Below are 25110 nucleotides of genomic sequence, written 5' to 3' on the forward strand. Positions count from 1 at the left end.
TTTGCATATGGATTATACATCGTATTGAGACCCAGGACTTTCACAGAGAATGAACAAAAAGTGTAAAATTGGCTTCTTACTCCACAAATAAGTTTTTGGCCATGCTGGAATTTCAACTCAGCCTACATTGCCCAATCCATAAATGGGATACAGTCTTAGCACACCAGCCTCCAGCAAACTGAGCATCCAGAAAATTCTAAGGAACTGTGACCAAGCCACAGTACTGCTCAATTGATAAATGTGTAGAATGATATTATATATATATATATATATATATATATATATATATATATATATATATATATATATATATACCTGCATCTATATGTATATATATATATATATATATATATATATTTACACACACTTACAAAGAGGGAATGTGAAGATGTTATTAAATTATATATATGTTATAACCAATTATTAGTTACTAAATTATGACTCCATTTAATGAAGTATCATAGTTGAATACTTACAACAGCATTAATTAAAAAATAGTCAATATCCTTAATCATACCTTGGTGCTAGAATGAAGATATAAATCCAATAATTTTTGTGTGGCATTCTAAAATACAATCATGAATTAATGGCAAATTTAATTATTACTTTTATAACATTCCATTAGCATTCACATGAACAAGAATGAGTTCATCAGGATCTCCCTCCATTTGTGGGTGATAGTCATAGCATTCGAATTCCAGGCCTGGGTAGATTACTTTGAATGCAAAACATTGGAATGACACTGTGAAGATTTCAGATTGTCACAATTAAAATAAAGAACAACAAGAAGAAAAGAAAGCCAAGTGTCAGTGGCTCCTGCCTATAATCCTAACTCCTCCTGAAGCTGAGATGTAGAGAATGCCAATTTGAATGCATCCAGGGCAAAAAAGTCCAAAACACTCTTCTTTCTAAGAGATCACAGGGGGGAAAAAAGATCATGAGTGGGGCTGTGGCTCAAGGGCAGAGTGCTATCCTTGAGTAAATGGAGCTCAGGGACAGGGCCTAGGCTCATATGACAACCCTGGAACTTCCTCACCCCCACCCCAAATAAAGGAGGCAATAACTCCATGTCTCTGTGTATGGATGGATGATGGGCATTCAGCAGGTTCTCATGTCCATCCCCCCAACCTGGGCAAGTCCTCAGAGGGTCCTAAGTCTGAGCCAGCACCTTGAACAAAGCATCCTTCTCTGCCATTTAATAACTGAAGCCACGCCGGCTTTGCCAGGGCAGTGCAACAAGTGCCTTATGTTCTGGTTGAGATGTCCCATCGGGACACCTAGCAGCCAGCCACTGCCTCCAGGGAGACCACAGGTCCTAGGCTGTAGGAGTTGTCAAAGGTTCTGGCTCCATATTCTCTATCCCTCTGTAGAATATGTGAGCCTACTCCTCTAGGGCCTGGTGGCTATCCCTCATTCACCATTCCTCATTGCCGAGTCACATCCTGGTCCCAAATCTTGGCAAAGATATGAAATAGCCAGCGATTTCTGCACCAAAAGGGGTAAGCCAATAAAGCCCACCCTCATAGTTCCTGTCAGAAGTGAGCCTTGGGCTGCGAATGTGGCTTAGTGGTAAAGTGCTTACTTAGCACGCATGAAGCCCTGGGTTTGATTCCTCAGTATCACAGAAATAGAAAAAGCCAAAAGTGGCACTGTGGCTTAAGTGATAAGAGTGTTAGCCTTGACAAAAAGAAACTCAGGAACATGCCCAGACTCTGATTTCAAGCCCCAAGACTGGCAAAAAAGTGAGCCTGGTGAGACATATTCTTCTGGTACTTATAGGAGAGCCAAGGTTAGAGGTAAGAGGTAGGGTAGAGGACAGTTACTGGTGGCTCACACCTGTAATCTTAGCTACTCAGAAGGCTGAGATCTGAGGATCACAATAGCAAGCAGGAAAGTCTATATGAGACACTTATCTCCAATTAATCACCCAAAAGTCAGAAGTAGAGCTGTGGTTCAAGTAATAGAGTGCTAGTCTTGAGCACAAAACCTCAGGGATAGTATCCAGGCTATGAATTCAAACCCTAGGACTGGCAAACACACACACACACACACACACACACACCAAGCTAGAGAATTTGCCAGTCAGCCTGCACAAGTTCCATCTCTAGCAACTCACACACACACACACACACACACACACACACACACACACACACACACAGACACACACACACACACCAAGCTAGAGCATTTGCCAGTCAGCCTGCAAAAGTTCCATCCCTAGCAACTCAATATTAAAAAAAGAGGGAGAAGGGAAGGAAAGACTGGCTCCTGGAGGTGATATAACCAGTGCCAAAATTCCACAGGAGTTCTAAGATGTGGAACAAGATAGAGAGCCTCAGGCAGAAGGTACAACATGCACAAAGTTTCCTGAGGTGTGGTGTAGAATAGGTGGTGTGGGTGGAATGAAGGTTCTGTGGCTTCACACAAGTCCTGCAGGGCATTCAAGGCTGGGTCAAGGTTTGTACTTGAGCCACAGAGAGGGCAGAGGGTGGAGGTCCCAGAATGGGGCTAAGGGGGAAGATGAGCTTGGCTTTTCACCATGGACCCCAGCAATTTCCTGTGGCTGGAAGACTATTTTTCACAGCTCCTTACCCTCAGGCCTCCTTTACATGGAGGAGTCAGGGCAAATGCAGGGAAGAACACTTGCTTAAGAAAAGCTTCTAGCCCAATGCTACTGGTGGCTCAACCCCTGTAAATCCTAGCTACTGAAAAGACTGAGATCAAAGTCATGGGTCAAAGCCAGCTCAGGGGAGGAAAGTTAGTGAGACTCTTCTTGCCGATGGACTACCAAAAGCCAGAAATGGAGCTGTGGCTCAAGTGATAGAGTGCCAGCCTTGAAGCAAAAATTAAAGAGACCAGAGCCCAGACCCTAAGTTCAAGCCCCAGTACTGGCATAGAAAAAATAAAGAAAAGCTTTCAGGAGTTCCTAGAACACTGTGGTGAAAGTCCAAATAAGTTGGGTGCTGCTGGCTCATGTTTATCCTTCTAGCTCCTCAGGAGGCTGAGATCTGAGGATAATGGTTCAAAGCCAGCCTGGGCAGGAAAGTCCGGGAGACTCTGATCTCCAATGAATCACAGGAAAACTGGAAGTGGTACTGTGGCTCAAGTGGTAAGCTGAAAAGCTGAAGGGACAGTGCCCAGGCCCAGAGTTCTAGCCCCATGAGCAACACCTGTCCTGCTTGAACCTCACTCTGTGGCTCTAGGCAGAGTAATTTCCAGTGGGCCCCTAAGGGTCTCCCAATATCTACATTTCTTACAAGTCTTGAAAGCACCACTCTTTGGGAACCTTTGCCTACAGAGCGGGCCAAAGTATCAGAGAAGGTTTTAGCCTTGGGGCACGGAGGACATGGGCCAGAATGGCATCAGAATGGCAACTGTCATGGGTGCAGTGTGGATCTGAGCAGTAAGTCAATATTTCAGACCAGGTTTCTGGGCCAGGAGGGGCAAGATCTGCAAGATGGCACAGCAGGTAATGCCTACTCATGGGGGCAAATTTGTCAAGCACACCTTGGGTGGGTGTTGAGTTGGGCTCATGAAAGACTCATAGGCTCAGGAATCCACAGGTGGCTGGCTGCTGCTTGTAGCAGTGGCTATCCCAAGAGTCCCAGGGCTCAGAGCCCTGCTTTCCTCAAGAATGTTCAGAGGCAGATGAAGGTCTGCAATCATGCACCGAGTAAAAACGAGTAAAAATGTGTTCTTCCCTTGGTCCTGTACCCTATGCATGGATGGAGGTGCCGGTTCCATGGAATTTACTGCCATGGCCCAGACCCCTCAGCCCAAGAAGGAGTTGAGGAGAAATAATTTATGTGTCCAGAATTTACTATGACTGTGCCTCTCGACTGCCCCCAGTTCTAGCACAACTCATCATTACAACCTACCTCTCTGTGTGTGTGTGTGTGTGTGTGTATGTGTGTGTGAGTGTGAGTGTGTGTGTGTGTGTGTGTGTGTGTGCATGGGCACATCTTGGTACTAGGTCTTGAACTCAGGACCTGGGCTCTGTCCCTCACTTTTTCATTCAAGGCTAGCAACTCTACCACTTGAGGCAGAGCTTTTCTTCCAGCTTTCAGGTGGTTATTGGGAAAGGAGAGTCTCACACACTTTAGAAAAGTGAGCTGGTGATAAGAAATGTACTCATTATCTTGCCCATGTAATTGTAACCCCTCTGTACAGTATTTTCACACACACTAAAAAAAGATCCTACTGATACCAGAAAAAATAAAAAGAAAAGAAAAGTGAGCTGGGCTGCCTCTGAATGCCAATCCTTAGATCTCAGCCTCCTGAGGAGCTAGGAATATGAAAGCATGAGCTATTAACATCTGGCCACATTTTCCTTCTTGGCTAAGACAGTGTACCTCTCTCCCAGCCTAGCACACAGCTACAGCTAACCTTCTTCCTCCTCCCCCTACTCCTCCAGGCTTCAGAGGAAACAAACCCTCCGGTGAGAACATAGTAATAGGATACTTGGCAGGTTTGAGCTTTATGTTCTCCATACAGTCAAGGGCTGCTGGGAGCTGATGTGGAGATCAGAGATCTAGGCCAGGGCAAGTAGACAGCTGTTAGAACAGAAGACAGTATGAAGAGACATCCTTGCAGCTGGATGCCAGTGGCTCATGCCTATAATCCTAGCTACTTAAGGCTGACACATGAGGATCAAGCAAGATTCAAAGCTAGCTTGGGTGGGCAGACTCTTATCTCCAATGAATCACCAAAAAGCTGAGAAGCAGAGCTACTGTAGTACAACTGGTAGAGCATGAGCCTTGTGCAAACAAGCTAAAGGATACCACCTAGGCTCTGAGCTCAAGCCCTGGTAAACACACACACACACACACACACACACACACACACACACACACACACACACACACACACACTAACATCCTTAGCAGGTGCCAGTGTCTCATACCAGCAATCCTAGCTACTCAAGAGGCTGAGCTCTTAAGATGGCAGCTTGAAGCCAGCCCAGGCAAAAAAGTTCGTGAGACGCTTATCTCCACTAAACTACTAAAAAAGATGAAATGTGAGCTGTGGTTCAAGTGGTAGAGTGTTAGATTTGAGCAAGGGAAACTCAGTGCCTAGGCCCTGAGTTCCAGCTCTTAGAGATTTTTTTTTTAAAAGACACCTTCACCTCCCCCCCGCCCCCGCCGTCAGGCCCTAAATCCAGATATTGGTCATCCTAGATCTCACTTCCACTCTTGCCACTTCTACAGCACCACCACAAGTGGCCTGTTTCTGGCCAGCTCTGGGTTAAGACGTGAACGTACACAATGGGGGCATTCCTAGGTCAAGGCTAATGCCCAGAACGTTGAGGTATTGGCCATACCAGTCTCTCCTACACCAATTCCCTGGCCCTGGAATCTAAAGTCTGTGCCTCAGTGTTCTGGGCATCCAGAATTCTCTAGAAGGATTTGAGAGGCCCAGCTAAGGCTGGAAGATTGACTTGCCTGCGATAATGTATGTTGACATTTCCTAGACACCAACAGACACTTCCAAGCCATCTTGGCCTCACCTTCAATGTAGCACGGAATCCTTCTTGCTTGGGCGGCCTTCAGTCCGCAATGAAGCTGGAGTTGGCCAGAGCCACTGGCAACCCCCTTCCCCCACTCACTGCCAGCCTCCTGAGAGGGACATGCAGCCAGAGGTCTAGAAGAGGAAAAGGGCAGGACATCCCATGTCTAAGTTCCACACCCACAGACAGGCAAGACTTTATTGCAGCTGGCTTGGCTGACCCAGAATCTCCTGCAGGAGGCCAAAGATTTGGACAGCTGGACTTGGGCCCCAAAGAAAAGTTTCAACTCAGGTCTCTGGCAATTTAGGACTCATTGTAGACCCAGATAGGAGGCTAAAGGCAAGGGCGGTATGGAGAAGGAGCACCATCTGAGGTCAGAAAGAGGCAGACAGGCACCCAGGAAGGGGACAGAGAAAGATGAGGAAAACACACACACACACACACACACACACACACACACAAGCAAATATGGCACTGGTGTCTCACACCTGTCATCCTAGCTAGTCAGGAGTTTGATGTCAAAGCCAGCCAGCCAGCACAGAAATGTCTGTGAGGCTCTTATCTCCAATGAACCAACAAATAGCCAGAAATGAGCTGTACCTCAAGTGTTAGATCAGTAGCTTTGAGCAGAGAAGCATAGAATATCACCTAGGCCCTGAGTTCAAGACCCAGGTCTTCTACATCCAAACACACAGACACAGACACACACACGAACACACAGACATACACACTGGTAGCCCAAACCCTCAGCAGTCCCTGAGCACCCTGAATATTCCACCCCAGAGATGATGGCACTACCATCATAGACCAACTGTAGACAAAACTCAGAGCTTCTCACATGTCTGGAATGGTTCACAACACATCATGGCATTTCTACTGTACATTTACGCAGAAAATTCAGCTACCTTTTGTTTGGTTGTAGATTATGGAGTTTGAGCTTTGGGCCTGCCAGCAGGCCCTCAGCTCTTCAGATGAAGTTGTGTGTTCTACCACAGGAGCCACAGCACCACATCCAATTTTCTGGTGGTTCATTGGAGATAAGGTCTCACAGACTTTCCTGCCCAAGCTGGCTTTGAACCGTGATCCTTAGATATCAGCCTCCTGAGTAGCTCGGATGACAGTTGTGAGCCACTGGCTGTGACCGGCTACAACCAACTTCTTTTTTTTTTTTTTCAACTCTTTTCTTTCTTTCTTTTTTTATTGTGAAAATACTGTACAGAGGGGTTACAATTACATGGGCAAGATAAGGAATACATATCTTATCAAGCATTGTAGCCTCCTCCTTTGTTTCCCCTTCCATCCCTTCCCAGGTTTCCCCTATCCCTTAACCAACCCTTCCCCCCCCCACGAAAGTTGTAAAGTTCTTTTTTGATATGACAACTTGTACTTATCATTGATGCAAGGGTCAGCCTGTATCCTTACTTAAATGACTTGTTTTTTCCCCTTCCCCTCCACAAATTATACCACAATTAAATACAGTGAAAGCAGGGGTTGTACTGTGGGCAAGGGACATACAAAGCAACAAAGAAATAATCTTATAAATGCATTAGAAACAAATGCTTGAAAGAAAAAAAACATTTAAATATAAACCTTAGGGTTCATTTTCCTAACATCACCTTATCTAACCTTTTCTGCTTGACTCATATATATACTAAATATTGCAAATAAGGGAAACCATGGGACCTAGTTTCTTTGGGCTTGGCTTACTTCACTTAATATGATTTTTTCCAAGTCTTTCCATTTCCTAACAAATGAGGCAATGTCATTCTTTCTGATGGAGGCATAGAATTCCATGGTGTATATATACATCATTTTCTTGATCCATTAATCTACTGAGGGGGATCTGGGTTGGTTCCATATCTTAGCTATGGTAAATAATGCTGTAATAAACATAGTTGTGCTGGTAGTTTTAGTGTGGTCTTGTTTGTAAACATTTGGGTAAATGCCCAAAAGTGGGATTTGTGGGTCATAGGGGTGATCTATGTGGAGTCTTTTGAAGAACCTCCATACTACTTTCCAAAGTGGTTGAACAAGTTTACACTCCCACCAACAATGAAGTAAGGTTCCCTTCTGTCCACATCCCCTCCAGCATCTGTTGTTATTAGAGTTCTTGATTTTTGCCATTCTAACGGTTGAGGTAGTATCTTAATGTTGTTTTGATTTGCAACTCTACTACTATCTCTTGCAAGCAAGGAAGGGGTATCTCTTTTTCATGTTTGTTTTTTGTTTTTTATCTTGGTTGAGGGGCTTGAACTCAGGGCTTGGTTGCTGTCCCTGATGTCTAATTTTCCTCAAGGCCAGTGCTCTACCATTTGAGCCATAATGCCACTTCCAGTTAGAGATTGGAGATGAGTTTCTGGCGGGACTTTCCTGCCTGGCTGGGAAATGAGATCCTCTGGATCTCAGCCTCCTGAGTGGCCAGGATGACATGTGTGAGATGACAGGTGTGAGCCACCGGCTCATGGTTTAAGGTGTCTGAAGGACTAGACACCTTAAGCCAAAAATGGCAAAAACTCCCATTCTCTTCGATTGGAAAGATTAACATTGTGAAAATGGCAATATTTCCCAAGGCTATCTACAAAGTCAATGTGATACCTATCAAAATTCCAACCTCATTCTTCAAGGAAATAGAAGAGGCAATCCAAAATTTCATATGGAACAATAAAACACCCCGAATAGCAAAAACGCTCCTCAACGGAAAAAACCCTGCTGGAAGAATATCAATACCAAATTTCAAACTCTACTATAAAGCAATAGTAATCAAAAGAGCATGGTACTGGCACAAGAACAGACCTCAGGACCAATGGAATAGAATTGAAAACCCAGAAATGAACCTAAAGAAGTATAGCTATCTAATCTTTGATAAGGGAGCTAAAAAAAAATAGAATGGAAGAAAGACAGCCTCTTCAGTAAATAGTGCTGGCAAAATTGGTTAACTACTTGTAGAAAACTAAAGCTAGATCCTTATATATCACCCTGCACCAGAATCAACTCCAAATGGATCAAAGACCTCGGAGTCAAAGCAGACTCTCGGAAAATATTACAGGATGGAATAGGAGAAACCCTAGGTCTCCTTGGCGCAGGCCAAAATGTTCTTAATAGAGACCCAGAAACACAACAAATCAAAGAAAGGTTGGAGAAATGGGATTGCATGAAGTTGCAGAGCTTTTGCACGGCAAAGGACATAGCTAGCAAGACCAATAGAAAGCCTACGGATTGGGAGAAGATCTTCACTTAGCCATACAATGGACAAGTGTCTCATATCTAAAATATACTTGGAACTCAAAAAATTAGATCCCCCAACAACAAATCCTCAAAGAAACAACTGTCCAATAAATAAGTGGGATAAAGACTTAAAGAGAAACTTTTCTGAAGCAGAAAGTAGTATGGCCAATAGACACATGAAGAAATGCTCAACCTCCCTAGCCATAAAAGGAGTACATTTCTTATCAAGCATTGTAGCCTCCTCTGCAGCCAACTTCTTATACCAAGGGAAAAACCCAACTCATCAAGACACAAACCAAATGTAACCCTACACTTCAGACTTTGTCACCAGCATCCGAAACCATTCTTCCAAGGGTGGAGAGCATATAATTGACACTACCATTCCACCCCAGATCCCATTCACCCACTCCCTGCCTGCCATAGCCATAACCTCTGGAGTTCTTGGTAAGGCACCACCCACCCTGCTTTGGCTTCACACTGGGGTAAATCTGGGGACTTATTAGAAATGTTTGTACTGTGAGGTCAACATCTGGTTCTCACAACCAGAGAAACCCTACTACTTCATCCTCTCTTGCAAGCAAGGAAGGGGTGTCTTTCTTTCTTGTTCGGTTTCTGAATTTTTTGTTTTTTGGTTGAGGGGCTTGAACTCAGGGCTTGGGTACTGTCCCTGATGTCTAATTTTCCTCAAGGCCAGTGCTCTAACACTTGAGCCACAGTGCCACTTCGGGTTGGAGATTGGACATGAGGCTCTGTAGGGACTTTCCTGCCTGGCTGAGAAATGAGATCCTCTGGATCTCAGCCTCCCGAGTGGGCAGGATGACAGGTGTGAGATGATAGGTATGAGATGACAAGTGTGAGCCACTGGCTCATGGCTTAAGGTGTCTAGTGCTTCAGAATTTCCACCTAGTCCTTCTCTAGACACTACCACCTAGACACCCCTCTACCTCCTTCAGGGAAAGCAAAGGGAGGCTAGAATCTGGGTGGGGTCATGGGGATTAAGGGCCCACTCCACATCAGTAACCCCCTCGAAGCTCCCATCTGCCTCCTCTGGATTGCCTGGTCTTCCAGGGTGGATCAGATCCACAAGGAGTTCTGGGGCCTACCCTATGTCCCCCTGCCCCACCCAACCGATACCTGAGGACTTCTTGGGCCAGCTGCTCCATGTCACGGTGGAAGACGTTGGGAGGGTTGCTGATAACCGGGCCCAGGGGTGCGCAGGGCAGAAGGAGTGTCCAGCTCCCCTCTGTCAAAGGAGACACAAAGCACGGATGGATCTACTAAGAGATTCAGTGCATCTACCTGTCACAAAGGTCCCTGGGAGAAGTGTTTTATGGTGACAGCCCTGGGGCCTGACCTCAGGGCCCGGAACTGTCCCTGACTTTCTGTGTCTACAGGGGAGTGCCGTTTCACCTGAGCCATGGTGCCACTTCCAGCTTTTACTGTGTATGCAGGACCTAGGAATCGAACCCATGCTTTCCTGTGTGCTAGGCAGCTCTACCTCTAGGATGCAATCCCAGCCCTGGATAGCTGTTCTTCTGTGATCCCTCGGGCCTGTCTTGGGACAGTCTCGCACATCTATACCAAGTCTCTCACCAGCAGCCCTGGCTGGAAATGAACACGCTCTGCTATGTTGCCCATCATCTGTAGCACCTTTGTTCTCTGTGCTTCCTACAGATCCTCCTTGTTAAGCGAGACCCCTTTTCAAGTGCTGGCTCCAAGAAGCCCTTTCTGATCACCTTGGAAAAGCTGGAGCCTCTCCGCTGTGCAGGCTGCCAGCCTTGTCAGACTCTGCCCTCCAGCCAGTGTGTGTTGAGAATGCATGAAGGGGAAGGCCTGGATTCCACCACCGGATTTGTGAAGGCCCTGATACACCACCCAGGGGCAGGTGTTGTATCACACTCCGTGAGAGGGGCCTCGAGGACTGGGCAATCTGTGGGCAACATGACAGGGCCATTTCTTTTTGTGGACTTGAACTGAGGATCTGGGAGCTGTTTCTCTGAGTTTTATTGCTCAGGGCTGGTGCTCTACCACTTCAGCCACAGCTCCACTTCTGGCTTTTTGTTGGTTCCATGGAGAGAAGTGTCTCTCTGGCTTTCCAGCTTATGGCTGGCTTTGATCCTTGATCCTCAGATCTCTGCATCCCACGTCGCCAGGATGTCAGGCTTGACCCTGAGCCAGAGGTGACTGGCACCAAAGGCTTTTTGGTTTTTGTTTGCTTCCGTTAATCTCCAGTGAACTAGCAAAACCAAGTTAAAATATTCAGTTACAGGGGATCAAATTCCTCCCCAAGTCGGTCAATCCACGGAGATAAAATGTCTTTGGAAAAGGCTAGTCTGAGTTGGCTTAGGGATGTTTGTGTGTGTATGTGTATGGGTGTTGGGGATACCTACCCTCATCTATGTGGTGCCTCCTCCTCCCAGCAGGGAGTGCATCCAGGATTCTGACCCCAAGGGACGTGGATGAGGGAAGGTACCTAAGGTCACATCCAGGGGGATGATCCGAATTCTGTCCTGCACTGATAAAGCCTGGACAGATAAAGGAGAGAAGGAGAGGGTTATTGGAACATGAAAGTGAGCCCCTACCTTTGGCTACATGTACCAGCAAGAAAACTGAATACATCTTTCTTGGTAGTCAGAAAAAAGATGTACACTATTCATTTATTTTATGTTTGTGTTAGTCCTAGGGCTTGGATTCAGGGCTTGGGTGTTATCCCTTAGCTTCTTTTGTTCAAGGTTGAGGCTCTACCACTTGAGCCTCAGCACCACATCTGGCTTTTTTGTGTGTGGGTTTGGGGAGGGAGGTGGTTAATAAGAGATAAGAATCTCCTGGACTTTCCTGCCCGGGCTGCTCTGAGTCACACCCATCAGATCTCAGCCTCCCAAAGAGCCAGAATGATGGGTGGGAGCCATGAGCTCCTGACTGCCACCATCCATTTATAATCCCTTAGGCCCAGAGCCAAGCCACCTATACTACACCTCCTTGTTGGGAGTAGGAAGCAGACATGAGTGGGTTTGATACTTCAACAACCTACCTATCTTTGAGCATTGTTCTGGGTCAGTCTGATGGAGGCTTCGTCCTTATCCACAGCAATGACATGGCTCTGTCACAAGAACAAATGTCCCCCCGGGAGGCGTCAGGTCTGTGGTCTTTCCTCTGAACCCCGCCACCCTAACCAAAATGACACTCCCCAGCAAAACTTAGTAAACACAGAGTGTTTTTATTGTCTTATACCCAGGGTCTTGTCAGATACGTGGGGGTATAGGTCAGAGCCCGGAATTGTGCTGGCAGGGGGACAAGGCGACACCTTCTCATCCACTTTCCTTCAACGGTGTAGCAGAGGGATGTGGGGAAGGACTTATGGGATAGACAATGAATAACCATCACGGTCTAGCCAGGGCACAGAGGGGCTTACCTCAAGGGGCTGGTTCAACAGGCTGGGCAAAACAGCTCCTGACCCACAGCCCACCTCCAGAATGAGAGGGCCACCTTGGGTTCCAGCCACATGGGAATGCTGGGCCACCTCCTCCAGCATTCTACCAATTCCTGTGAGAGAGAAAGAGAGAGGGAGAGAAAAGAGACAGAGAGGGAGAGAGAGAGAGACAGAGGTCCAGAACTACACTTAATTCAGGTGCTGGTGGCTCAGACCTATAATCCTACCTACACAAGAGGCTGAGATGTGAAGATGGTGGTTCATAGCTGGCTCCAGAGGAATGTCTGTGAGACTCTTATCCTCAAAGAACCAACAGAAAACCGGAAGTGATGCTGTGGCTCAGGGGGTAGAGTACTAGCCTTGTTCTGAGGAGCTCAGGGATAGCATCCAGGCCCAGAATTCAATCCCCACAAATGACAAGAAGTGTACTTCCCACGACAAGAAGGGACTGAATAACACACAGGGTCCTATAAGCATGGCAGAGAAATCAGGCCAAGATTCCTGTCAGCTGGGGTCATGAGTAGGTCACCTGGCTTCTCCATGATTCATTTTCCCCAGCTGGAAAAATGAATAGAGTGAAAAATCCCTTCCGCATGGGGACAGGGTAATGATGAAAGGCAGCCATGTTTTGTTTCATAATCCCACACCTGTTGCTTGATTAATAACAGACCCCATCTGAGCCCTTTCCCGGCAACTTCCTGTCATATGCTCACAGAATTGTTGAGAACTATATCTGACACCTGCTCCCTCTGTGCCTGGCCCTGCTCCAGAGATCCCTCTGCATTAGTCCCTGATTTACTCACAACTGTCCCATGAGGAGACTGGGGTCCGGTGGTCGACATCCAACCCAGAGCTTCACCTGTGAAGTAAGAGTTTGGGACAATCCGTCTAAAATGATGACTGAGCAGGGCACAAAATGTCTACCGCCACCACTACCTCCCCCCCCACACACACATACACACAAACACACCTCCACCATCCTTTGCAGGCAAAGATGTTTTACTTTCTTTCTTTTTGTTGTTTGTGGGGCTTGAACTCTGGGCCTGGGTTCTATCCCTGAGCTCTTCAGCTCAAGTCCAGCACTATACTACTTGAGCCACAGCACCCATTCCAGTTTTCTGGTGCTTTATTGGAGAGAAGAGCCTGAGGGTCTTTCCTGCCCAAGCTGGCTTTTACCCATGATCCTAAGATTCAGCTCCTGAGTACTTAGGATGACAGCCATGAGCCACTGGCACCCGGCCAAAGAGGCTTTTCGATGGCTATCATCCTATCCCCTCAGAAGACTGAGATCTGAGGACTGCACTTGGATGCAACCCTTGGCAGCAAAGTCATTGAAAACTCTTATCTCCAATTAAACACCCAAAAACGTTGCAAGTGGAGCTGTGGCTCAAATGGTAGAGTGCTAGCTTTGAGCATGAAACCAGGGATGGGACCCAGGCCCTAGTTTTAAGCTTTTTCTAGCATAGACCCACCCAAGAAAAGGAAGCAGGTGAGCACACGGGAGCTCAAAGCTCACACATAATACTCAAGACTCACAGAATAAACCCCATCCTGCTCTGATTCTCTAGATTCTATGTCCTAGATCATGGCAGGCTGAGATGGGACTGACCATGCACCAAGTCAGGACATTCAAGTACAATCTCATACTGAGGATCCCATGACCTCATCAAGGACTCAAGATCTTTCACTGTCCTGCCTTGACATTGGGCAGTCAGGTGAGATCTAGTTATCCAAACAAAGGATATGGGAATGAATGAATTTCTCAGCCAAGGGATGCAGACTGGAGGGCTCTAGGTCCCTCTCTCTCAGGGAGGAGAAAGGGGCTCATCCGTCTCAGGAATGTTCCTGGGTTGTGAGTATCCTCAAAGAAACAACCTTGCTCCCACCCCAGTGCCTCCTGATTTCCCACTAGCCTCAACCTTCAGTCGGCCCCTCCCTCATCTGCCATCTAGACTAAAGGGTGAGCCAGCAAAGAGACCCACCTCTACCTCTGAGAATGGCAGTCAGGGGGCCCTAGAATCCCCTAGAGGAATCTGGGGGCAACACGGGTCTGACTCTCGCCCTCATTCCCTGGGTGTCCTGTTCCAGTGGCACGCTTACCTCTGTCTCTGGTCGAGGAATGAACACTAGGGGTGTCATCTTCAGATTGAGCCAGCAAAAGTGCCAGTGCCCATGGATGTACTGCACAGGCATCCTGCAGTAGACGACAGCCAGGTTTTCAATGGTGAACCCAGAGTGCCAGGACTTTTAATAGCCATGTGGCTGGGTCGAAGATTCTATCACTGATGGTCTAGGTTGTCAGTTGAGGTCATGGCTCCAATGGCCTCATCTGGATCTGGGATTGTCCTCCCTCTTCATCTTCCTGCTAATCCTTTGCCACCCCCCTCTGGACACTCCCTCAGCCTATACCTCCCTAGCCCTTGGACAGTTTCTTCTTATCTGACCAGAAAATAAACTCCGTGAGCCAGGGGAAATTGAAACTCTGTGACCCACCCTGAGCCCTAGGGTCTACCCGAGGCTGTTTCCCTCTGCAGTCGGCGACCACTCAGATTTGTATGTCATGAAGTTGCTGATGTCATGAATGGGTCAGTGGCTTGGTCCTACACAATAGCTTTAGGCTCTGGAACTTTCCCCACAGATATTGTGAATGGTTGGCTCCCTTGATCTAGGGACTCCATACCAAGGCTTGCATGCTTCCTTCTTCCTTTCTTTCCTCCTTTTCTCCCTCCATCCTTCCCTCCTCTCTTTCTCTTTCCTTTCTTTGTGTCACTCCTGGGCATGAACTCAGAGCCTGGGTGCTGTCCCTGAGCCTTTTTACTCAAGGCCAACAGTCTACAGCTTGAGCTGCTAATCCACTTCTGGCATTTTCTTTTTGGTAGTCAGTTGGAGATAAAGAGTCTCAAGCCTCCTAAGTAGCTAGGATGACAGGTGTGAGGCACCAGCATCCAGCTCAAACCAAGATTTCTTCATGTGCTGTTGAACCAGCACTGGAACCTTTCATCTTGTATGACTCCAACTCTCTCTCCCCCAGGAAATGGCACACACTGTAACGTTTTGTTAGATAAATAGATGAGCATCTGTCTATGACAATACTACAGAAAAGTCCCATCCAACTCAGGTAAGCATCATGGGTGGGGGCAAAGCCTGATGTAGCTCTCCCACAGTTCTTCCTCCTCCCTCTTCCCACCCTCCTGGTGCCACCGCACTTAACTCTTTTGGTTCCAAGGACGTGAGCCATGTACTCACTGTATTCTGGGGCCTCTAGGATGCCTATCTTCTCAAAGATCTCTGTCCAGCCACTGACCAGCTGTATGGCACTCTATTCCCCACTCAGCTGTGAACAAGGTTGTCCTGAGTTGAAAGCTTGGCTCAAGGGGCCTCCTCTGCACTCCCTAGTGCCAGACTGGATGGTCCACCATATCCGGCCCCCAATTTTCATGGTGCAGAAAAGGATCCCTGAGGCATCCTGGGTCTCTGAGTCTCCCAGAGTCCAGTACAGGTCCTGGGAATTGTCTCTGCTCACAGCAATCAGGCTGCAGATGGCAAGGTCACAATCTCTGCTCCCCACAACATTCTCGAATGTAGTGATCACCCTAGAGAGAGCCGGAGGAGAATCGGCAGCTGCCAGAGAAAGGCAGTCAAGGCACGGCGTTCATATCAGGAGACCATTTGGCTCCGCAACTCTGCTTGTACTGCTTGAATATCATTGTTTGGTGGCTGAAATGGTCCTTCTCATTTGACCCATTATCCCAAGCATTAGTAGAAATTGCCAGCTTCAAGGAAAAAAACCCTGGAAAAGCTTGCATTTCAACTTGTCCCAATCAAACTTAAAGGGTTCCAAAGTCAGTGGTCCTCTTTTCCTTCCAGACAGCATACAGCAGGTTACAGAAAATGGCATTCAGAGAGCCCTAGCTAACTGCCATGTCCTGACACCAAGCAGGCTCCAGCAGGGGCAAACACTTATCTACCATTGCCCAGCTGGAAACAGCCCAGGAGGGACACAGATTGGAGTCTCCAGGACTCCAGGTTGGACTACCCACCAGTGCACTGCCCCTAGAGTGAATCCATGCCACCACTGGGGGCCCGGAGCCCCCTCCCCAGATGCCCACTTACATGGTCAATACCCTGGGTAAGATTCTCCTCTCATCCTCAGTCGTGGTGAACCATCTGCTATGTCACACCTTTTGTCACTTCCCAGACCCTCCTAGGTTCACAGCCCCTGCCCTACTACCTCCCATCTCATTTGCCACGCCGACCCCAGTAGAGTCTGCTTAGCATGGGAAACCATCTATCAGACCATGATAGGGGCCTCGAGACCTATCTCTGAGTTTTGGGACTTCACCGAAGTCTACCTCAGAGAATGGGGCTTTACAGAAACCTATCTCCAAGTTTTGGGACTTCACCGAAGTCTACCTCGGAGAATAGGGCTTCTAAGAGGCCTACTCCTGGGAAAAGGCTGGCAAAACCCCTGGAAAAGATGTGTTTCTGCCTATCTTTTCCTCATAAGAGTGCCTATTAATCTTTTACTGTTTCTACTGCTCATTGTACTTACTCATTGTCAACGTTCCCTTATTCAAAGCTCTTAAGAGTGTTTGACGACTCCAATATCTGATGAGTGTCTTAAAAATATGACCAACTCACCAGAGTTAAGTGCTACCCTGAAACCCCTCTTATGGAGGCTAGTAGACAAGCCATAAGCAAATATAAAAGTATTGGGGGTTTCACAAAGTCACTTCAGCAGAAGGAATTGTAAGAAATTTACAAGAAGCTGTAGGCTCAGCTAGAACAGAAAGAATGTATGGCAATTGCTGAGATAACTACTTAGGAGAAAGAACTTCCTCATTTACTAAGAGACTTGCCAAATCTAAGTCTCCTTGGTGTTTACTATTAAAGAAGAAACAGGAAAGATCTTAATGGGACAGTTAAGGCCTCTATAGAAAAAAGTAGTGGTTAATTGGTGACAATCATTGAAACCCATTGTATTTCTTAAAAATAGAGGTAAAGCCGGAAACAAGTGCCTATCAGGCGACCAGTTGGTGACCACCCAAGGATGAAGCCCTGCAGCAAGGTTGTGTAACCTTTTGCCCTTTCAGGCGACCAGCTTGTGACTGCCCAAGAATGAAGCCCTGCAGCAAGATTATGTAACCTTTTGCCCTTTCTTATGGAGACTTTTTGCTATAAAAGTTTGTTAACCTCTGCATTAAATCGCACTCAGCACTCAGCATCCACTCCTAATGTGTGTGAGTTGTCTGTTTGCCATCTCCCCATCCTATTCCAGGTTCCTCCCCTAGGTATCCTCTGTCTTCCCGACAGAACCCGGTCCGCGGCACTCATTCCCTATTTATGTTTGGCAGACTCATTCCCAACCTTGAATTAGCTCCAACTATACACACCAGAGCAGACTGTCTGGCTGGAAGAGTGCGGCTGTGATCACAGTAGCCTCATGAGCCTTCTGGCTAAAGACAGAAGGGCAGGTGTCCACTCTGGTCTGCGGTTCACACAGGCCTCCTAGAAGAGACCCAGGCAGGTCCAGCAGCTACTGTGGGCTGCAGAAAAGGGGAAGAAAGAGGTGGAAAGGAACATCTACTGAGACCTTCTCTAAAGGAGCCATGAAACGGTGAAAGAGAAAACAAAAATTATGGCTGGGCTCATACTGGACATTAATTGAAAAAGAATAACAAATACACACATACACACAAATAAAATGCTTTTGCTCTTTTTAGACAAGGTGACTGTACAATGAGAAAGATGATCTCTCTCTCTCTCTCTCTCTCTCTCTCTCTCTCTCTCTCTCTCTCTCTCTCTCTCTCTCGCACGCACACACACACACACACACACATATACACAGATTCAGAGCAGTGTCTCTCCTGAGTTTGTTGGTTTCTCACCTGGGCAATGTACTAGCTGGAGCACAGGGGTTCCCTTGTCAGAACCAAGGGATCTCACCCAAGGGGAACAATGCAGAAGGGCCAGACCCTTCCCATTGGTAACAACAAGCCTTGACTCCCCATTCACCAAAACCCTAGACCACGATGCTGGGTGAAGGAGTTCCGAGACACGTGGCTTCTCAGAGCCTGGACAGAAAACAAAGCAGGTGCCTCCAGAAAGGTGTCTGACCTGGGGTGGGGGCATTGTTGGGGACTTTGATGGGGTCCTAAAGGCTATATACATGGATGGACTCCCTACTTCCCTCCTACATACTTCTGGGCAACGTGGCAAATTCTTGGTGAGGACTAGGAGACTAGATGGACTGGTAGCACTAGCAGAAGCTGGCAGAACTGGGAAATGTGATCACCCAGTCAGAACTGTTGACAGCTGGGGTTGGGGGTATAGGCCGGTTATATGTGTGTCAGAGGGGGTGTGTTTTTCTCCCAAATACCCACCTTCTATCTGACCCCAGTGCCCTCACCTCTGTAGTGGGCTCTTCTGGGAATGACCTCAGGTGAAAGGGTGACTGAGCACAGAAGACAAGGGCTCACACAACAACGGGTTCTATCTTCTGCATCCAACAACTCCTGCCCAGCAAAAGGGAAAAGAACCGAGAAGGTAGGTGTGGAGGTGCAGCTCCCCACTTCTGACTAAAGCCACCAGGTTCCCACCAGGGAGAGGAAGGGTGCAGATGCACAGCTGTGTGGTTCCCACTGCTCCAGGCCAGGGGTTCTGTGGTGCCCTCTCCTCCCCATCCCTGCAGCTCCCCTTTTCCTGGAACACTGTCCACTAGGGATGAGGGTGAGATCTCCAGGTGGACACCCACCTCCACCCCCCACCTCTGGGGTGCATTTGTGGCAGAGCCAGGACAGACTGTGGGGCACGGGGGAGGCGCAGGCAGGGCAGGATGGGGAGGCAAGAGGCAAGGGTCCGGGTCTGCGAGGGAGGGGAAGAAGGGTAGAGTGGGGGACGGGGTTTACAGGGGGGGTTGTGGAGTGCAGGAGCTAAGGTCAGCCACTCACGTGTGCTGCTGGAAGAAGCTGTAGGCTGCAACTCCGCGTGGCACCAGGAGTCTGAGAACCAAGGGCTGGAACCACGTCAGGGCCACCAGTAGGCCAGGGGCGCAACATCTCCGCCAGGTGACTGCTAGAGACTCCACGGGTCCCAGCCAGCAGCGCCATGTTTGAAACCCAGCGCGGGCGCGTGGTGTAGCTGTGCGCAGCCTCTGCTCCTCCTCAGCCACCACCGCAGCCTCAGCAGCCTCCTAACCTGTGGCTGCCGCCGCCTCAGCAGCCACTGCCTCTGCCGTGCTCCCCAAACTGGGACCTCATACTCTGGGCCACCATGGCTGGGCGCCTCCGAGGGGCTGCGTGTGGCGATGTGCCTGCCGTGCAGCTCCGCATGCTCTGCGCTCCCGGCCAGGACCCACACTATGATCGGAGCAGCCGCCAGCCACTGAAGCCGTTTCCACGCGTGCTAGTGCTCATGCTCGCTCTTCTCCCAGCTCTCTCTCTGCCCCACACTCCTTTCCTGGGCCACCCACCCCTGCTGCACACACACCGCTGCCCCTGGAGCTCCTGGCCATTGCTGCCACCAAAGTGTGCTCCTGGGCCCCGCCCCCTCCTCCCCTGGGACCCACCCCCCACCCCTGGCCACAATTGCAGCACTGACTGGGCCCTGAGGCTTCTAGACCATGGCAATTGCAGCCTTACCTCAGCTCAACACCACCCCCACCCCCAGTACCAGCCCAGGGGATTGAATCTCCCCTCAGCCCCACCGCTGGAGGAGACTCTCCTCCATCCCCCTCCACTCCACACACCAAGCAGTTGCATGGTGACACTCCTGTGTGTATGTGTGTTTGTGTTTGTGTCTGTGTGATTGTTGGGGATAACCACCTCTCAAGGACTCAGAACATAGCACCCTTTGGGATGACTCAGCACACAGTACACTTCCAAAATCAGCACAAAGCACCCTGTGTAAATGACTCAGCACACAGCTCCCCTTGAAGGACTCAGCATGTAGTATGCTGAGTACTCTACCCAGCACCCTTTGAAGGAGGGAGTCTATAGCCCACAGTGTAAAGGACTCAGTGAATGGCATGCTTTGAAACGCTCAGCACATAGCACTCTTTACCAGGGACTCATCACAATCTGTGTTGAAGCACGCTGTGTAAAACACCCAGTGCACAGCTTCCTTAGATAAACTCAGCACACAGAACAATTTTTAAGGACTCAGCACATACCACACTGTGGAAGCTCTCAGCACACAGCACCATTTGAAGGACAGTACAGAGCACCCTATGGAAAGGACTTGGCACACAGCACTCAAAATAAACTTCATCCCTCTCTTCTCAAAGGCTCACACATAGCAGGACCCTTTAGGATGCATTAGCACACCACAACTTTTGAAGGACTCAGAGTACAATACTTTGTGTAATGGACTCAGCAAAAAGCCCCCTTTAAAAAAAACCAGGATGGCCCACTCTCCTCAGGGATTCAGCACATAGCACCCTTTGGTATGACTCAGCAAACAGCATCTTTTTAAGGACTCAGCATATAACTCTCATGAGGGAAGGACCCAGTAAATAACGCCCTGTGAAGGACTCAGCAAATAGCTGTATGTCACAAGTTCAGCTGTCATTAGAATTAGGGTGCTTTCTTCAGTATCACCATTCTTCAGAAACACTTCACAAATCCTACCAGTTCACATTTAGACAAGCTGTGTTTTATGAGGGAAGTCAGCTTGGGGTCTTGAACTCAAAGCTTGGGGGGCCTGTCCCTGAGCTCTTTGGTTCAATGCTAGAGCTCTAACACTTGGAGGCACAGATCCAATTTTGTTTTTTGGGGTTGTTCTTTGACAGGTCTTATGGTGATAAGTAAGGCCAAGTTAGGGTATCCGTGGGCAAAGGCTCTTAGCTCAGCCTGGAGCTGACCTCTCCCTTCCCTGTTGCCCTGGAAAGCTGGGCCTCCTGGAGCTCTCTTGGCCTAGGGTGGAACAGACCTGCTCTGGCATCAGCAATCTGGGTAAGCAAAAGTCAGCTTGGCCCTAGTAACTTGCCCAAATTGAACTCTAGAGGATAATGGCATGAGACCGCATGTTCCGTGTGTGGCCACTAGGGGGCAGGAGTGGCCCACAATAGGGATTGTACTTGAGACTTGTGTTTACTCTTGCTTCCCTGGGGCCCCCAATCATGATTCAAAGCCACCCTGGACAGAAAAGTCCTTGAGACTCTTACCTACAATTAACCATCGAAAAGGAAGTGGGGCTGCACACACACACACACACACACACACACACACACACACACACACACACACACACACACACACACACACCACATGAATGCAAAATCAGAGATTTCTACACTGCAGTCTTTGGGTATTCTCTACTTTTTCCCCCACTAAGCCTGGTGGCTGCTGGCCCAGGTGTTTGGTGCATACAACATCACCTGGCATCTTCAATTTTGGAGGAACAGAATGGCTAGAAGGTCAACCTTCTCCCATCCCGGCTCCTTGATTGGGTCATCGTCTATCCAGGCCCTTTGGGGCTCCTTTACAGACTCGCCAAGAGGCCTTCAAAAGGCATCACATACTGGGCACTGGTGGCTCATGCCTGTCATTCTAGCTACGCAGGAAGCTGAGATCTGGAGGATCATGGTGCCAAGCCAGTCTGGGCAGGAAAGTGTATGAGACTCTTATCGATCAACCATCAGAAAACAAAAATGGCATTGTGGCTCAAGTGGTAGAGTGCCAGCCTTGAGAAAAAGAGCTCAGGGACAGCCTTCACGACCAACAACAACACGGAGAGGCATTGCATGATGTCCTTGGGATTGGCATGGGCCAAATATAATTGGAATTAATTATAATTGGAATTAATCAAGTCCTCCAAGACAAAGCAGTACCTCCTTTAGTCCTGTGCTCCTCCATCTCGTCTCACCCCCTGGCCTTGTCCGTGCTTTGGGTCAGCATGGGTCTGGCTGGATGGGAGGGCTCCAAGGAAGATCCCAGAGCAATCACTCCACCTCCTTCTACCCTGCTCACCCTGATGCTTCTGCTCTTTGCCATAGACCTTCTTCCTGGAATCTATCCATGAGGTTTTCACCACCATCATAGTGGTGAGTGGTGGGTGTGGCCTAACTAGGGGCAGTCAGAGGTGGAAGTAGGTCTGGGACTAGGAGCTTCCACTTTGCGTGTGGGCTGAGGCCTGGGCTGACTTTTATTTCATCCTGAGCCTTGCAGTGGTAGGGAGACAGTTTAGACTTTACATTGAGTCAGGTAAGATCAGAATCTGGAGGACCACTTGTGTGGGGAAGGATGTGGGACTCAGGGGGCCACTGTTGTTGGTATTTTCTTGGGACTCCCCTCTCCCTCTCTCATCCCTCAATGTTAGAAGAAAAGCTTCAACTCAGGGTGTGGGAAGAGGGGGCAGGGGAATATTTTGGGGTGAACCAGACTTGTGCTTCATATTCATCCTAGCCCCTACTTCCTATTTATCTGAGGAATGGCCATATGGGTTTGGGAGGGGGAAAAATCATCCTAGCTGAGAATGTGGCTCAGTGGTAGAGTGTTTGCCTAGCATGCCAGAAGTCACCAATGGGCCACCAATAGACCATTAGATGTCCCTTCAGTTTGGGCCCACTCCCTTCAGCCTCTGCCCTACCCTACCCCCAGTTTAACCTTCCCGTTGAACGGCAGATGGAGGCCTGAGAGAAAGCCATTTAGTCACCTACTTCTGGTGGCTGCCAACGCTTTTGAGAGTCAGTATGTCACATAGAGAGTCATCATCTGCATCAGTCTACCGGAGAATGTGAGAAAGCACTCCTCCCCTGAGCCTGGGAGCTGTGGGCAGATCTGGATGTGGGGCATCTGGGGCAGGACCTGCTCCTTGGGGGAGTCGACTATGGGGTCGGGAACCCTGACCTCTCCTCTGGCAGTTTCCATGCTGTCTTCAAGTTGCTTCTGAAGCAGTGTTGGGGAGGGGGATGGGAGGCTCAGCCTGTGTTGGCATCTGGAAACTGCTGTCTGTGCTTTCCCTTTCTAGGAGTGACAGCAGCTCCGCAACACTCTCCTCTTCTCGATCTTCTCCTGAGACAGCCAGTGCAGGCACTGGGCGTTTTCACAACATAGCTCATTCAGGACCAACATCTGCTCTTTACACACCATGAGGGACTCCTTGCTAGTTTGGATGTGTGCCAACAGTTGGCTGCATCAATGGTGGAGCTCACCTGCTGGACTCTGGAAGTCCACCTCATCAGGAAGGTCATGGATGAGGGTCTGTGGCTCCAGCTCAGTCTGGCCCTGAGCTGCTGGGTTGGCCAAGGGGTGCCTGAAGCTAGCCCACCATTCTTGGGTCAGGAGTTTCCCCCTGTGGATCTCATCCTCCAAGAGCACTCTCAGACCCATATCACTCTTGGTCTGGGGAACATCTCCATCCTGTGTGATGGTCACATGGGGTGGGGGGGATTCACCTCCTTACCTTTTGCTTCTCCAGGGCTCATGCCTTCCCCTTCCCCAGGGAAAGCCAGGAAGCTCAGCTGGGCTTGCAGGCATTCCTCCTGTGATCTGGTGGCTTCCAGGCACTTGAGAGTGTCCTGCCACTTCGGGGACACCACCTGGTCCTTCCAGTTTGTTAAGCCCTTCACTTGCTTCAGCTGCTCCAGCAGCTGGATCTGCCTCTCTAAGTGCTGCTGCAGGGCCTCCTTCTCAGAACACAGTCGCTCATTGGAGACAATGTGCCATTCACAGGAGGTTCTGAACTCCTGCACTGGCCCAGGGACTGCTCCTGTTGCTCCTGAGCTGCTTGGCTCTCTCTCGCTCAGCCACCACTATCCATTTCTCTATCTTCTTCTCTGAGCAGTCCTACTGCTCCCACAGATGTTTCTTCATCTGCTGCTCTGCTCTGAGTCCAGGATGCTGGCGAGCTCCTCCTTCTCACTGCTCACCCTGTGGAGATCGTTCCACAGCAGGGCCAGCTTTTCCTCCGGTTGTCTATCCCACACACATGCACATCGTGGGGTCTCAGGGGTCTCCTGCTGATCCTAGGCTTTCTCCTCCAGTCTCTGCAGTTGCTCCTGCTGATCCACGTTCTGAAGACGGAGACTGGTTTTCCTCCAGGTTATTCAACTCCATCTTCAGTACCTAATGCCCTCCAGCGCTTGGAACTTGCATATTCTCTTCTTCATGTTGCTCCTCTGTATCTACAGCACGTCCACCTTCTCCTGCAACTGTGTGTTCACTTGCTCCAGGTCATCAGAGTTTCTGGTATTTTCCTCGAGCTGAAGGATCACATCATTCAGCTGTTTGAGGAACATTTTGGTCTTCTCCTTTGAAGCAGTGACCAGAGAAGCCACTATCTCCAGCTCTGCCAAACGCCACTCTGTAGCTTGTAGGCAGCTGGTGAGAGCTTCATGCTCCCTTTCTCTGTCATCAGTGGTCTGCTGCACTTGGGCCAGTGCACATTGTAAATCGCTTTCTGCCAAAACCAACCGCTGTATGGGTACCTTTTGGATCTCTACCTCCATTTTTGTTGCTGCATGTATCTGGGCTATCTTCTCCCTCTCTTACTCCCATTGACCCTGCGGGTCTGTCTTTCCCAGCTTCAGTGGTTGGATCTTGGCAAAGAGTGCCTGGTTTCTTCTTTTCTCTGGTACAGGGTGGGCACCACATGCAGGTAGCACCTCTGTGGATCCTTGGTGGGATTGGGACCCTTGACACTCTGGACCCTGGTGGCTGTGACTGTGTCCAAAGGCAGGGTAGGCCCATGGTCGACATCACCTTTGGCCGGACTCTCCATTCAATCTGGGTCCCCAGTGGTGTTTATCTTGGGGATCCCTCCCTTTTTCGTGTTCTTTGTTTTCTTGAATGTTTCAGGTCTGTCGGGAGGATACTGCTGGTGTTCTTGTGGCAGTTTCTTGCCCACAGTTCTCTCATTGATTCTTATTGTTTCAGACATCTGAGCAATGGGACGGGAAAGTTGGGCTGGCCACATTCCCAGGCTCTAGGAAATCCTCTATTCTCCC

At 48.8% G+C, this 25110-nt stretch overlaps 1 pseudogene; it reads left to right on the top strand.

The window, feature by feature from the left end:
* Positions 1 to 22798, top strand: part of LOC138840844 (chromodomain Y-like protein) — an 85130-nt pseudogene extending 62332 nt beyond the window's left edge.
* Positions 22799 to 25110: the final 2312 nt, after the last annotated feature.

Source organism: Dipodomys merriami, unplaced genomic scaffold, assembly GCF_024711535.1.
Source record: "Dipodomys merriami isolate MVZ:Mamm:240054 unplaced genomic scaffold, mDipMer1.0.p SCAF_302, whole genome shotgun sequence".
In the NCBI taxonomy this organism is placed as follows: domain Eukaryota; kingdom Metazoa; phylum Chordata; class Mammalia; order Rodentia; family Heteromyidae; genus Dipodomys; species Dipodomys merriami.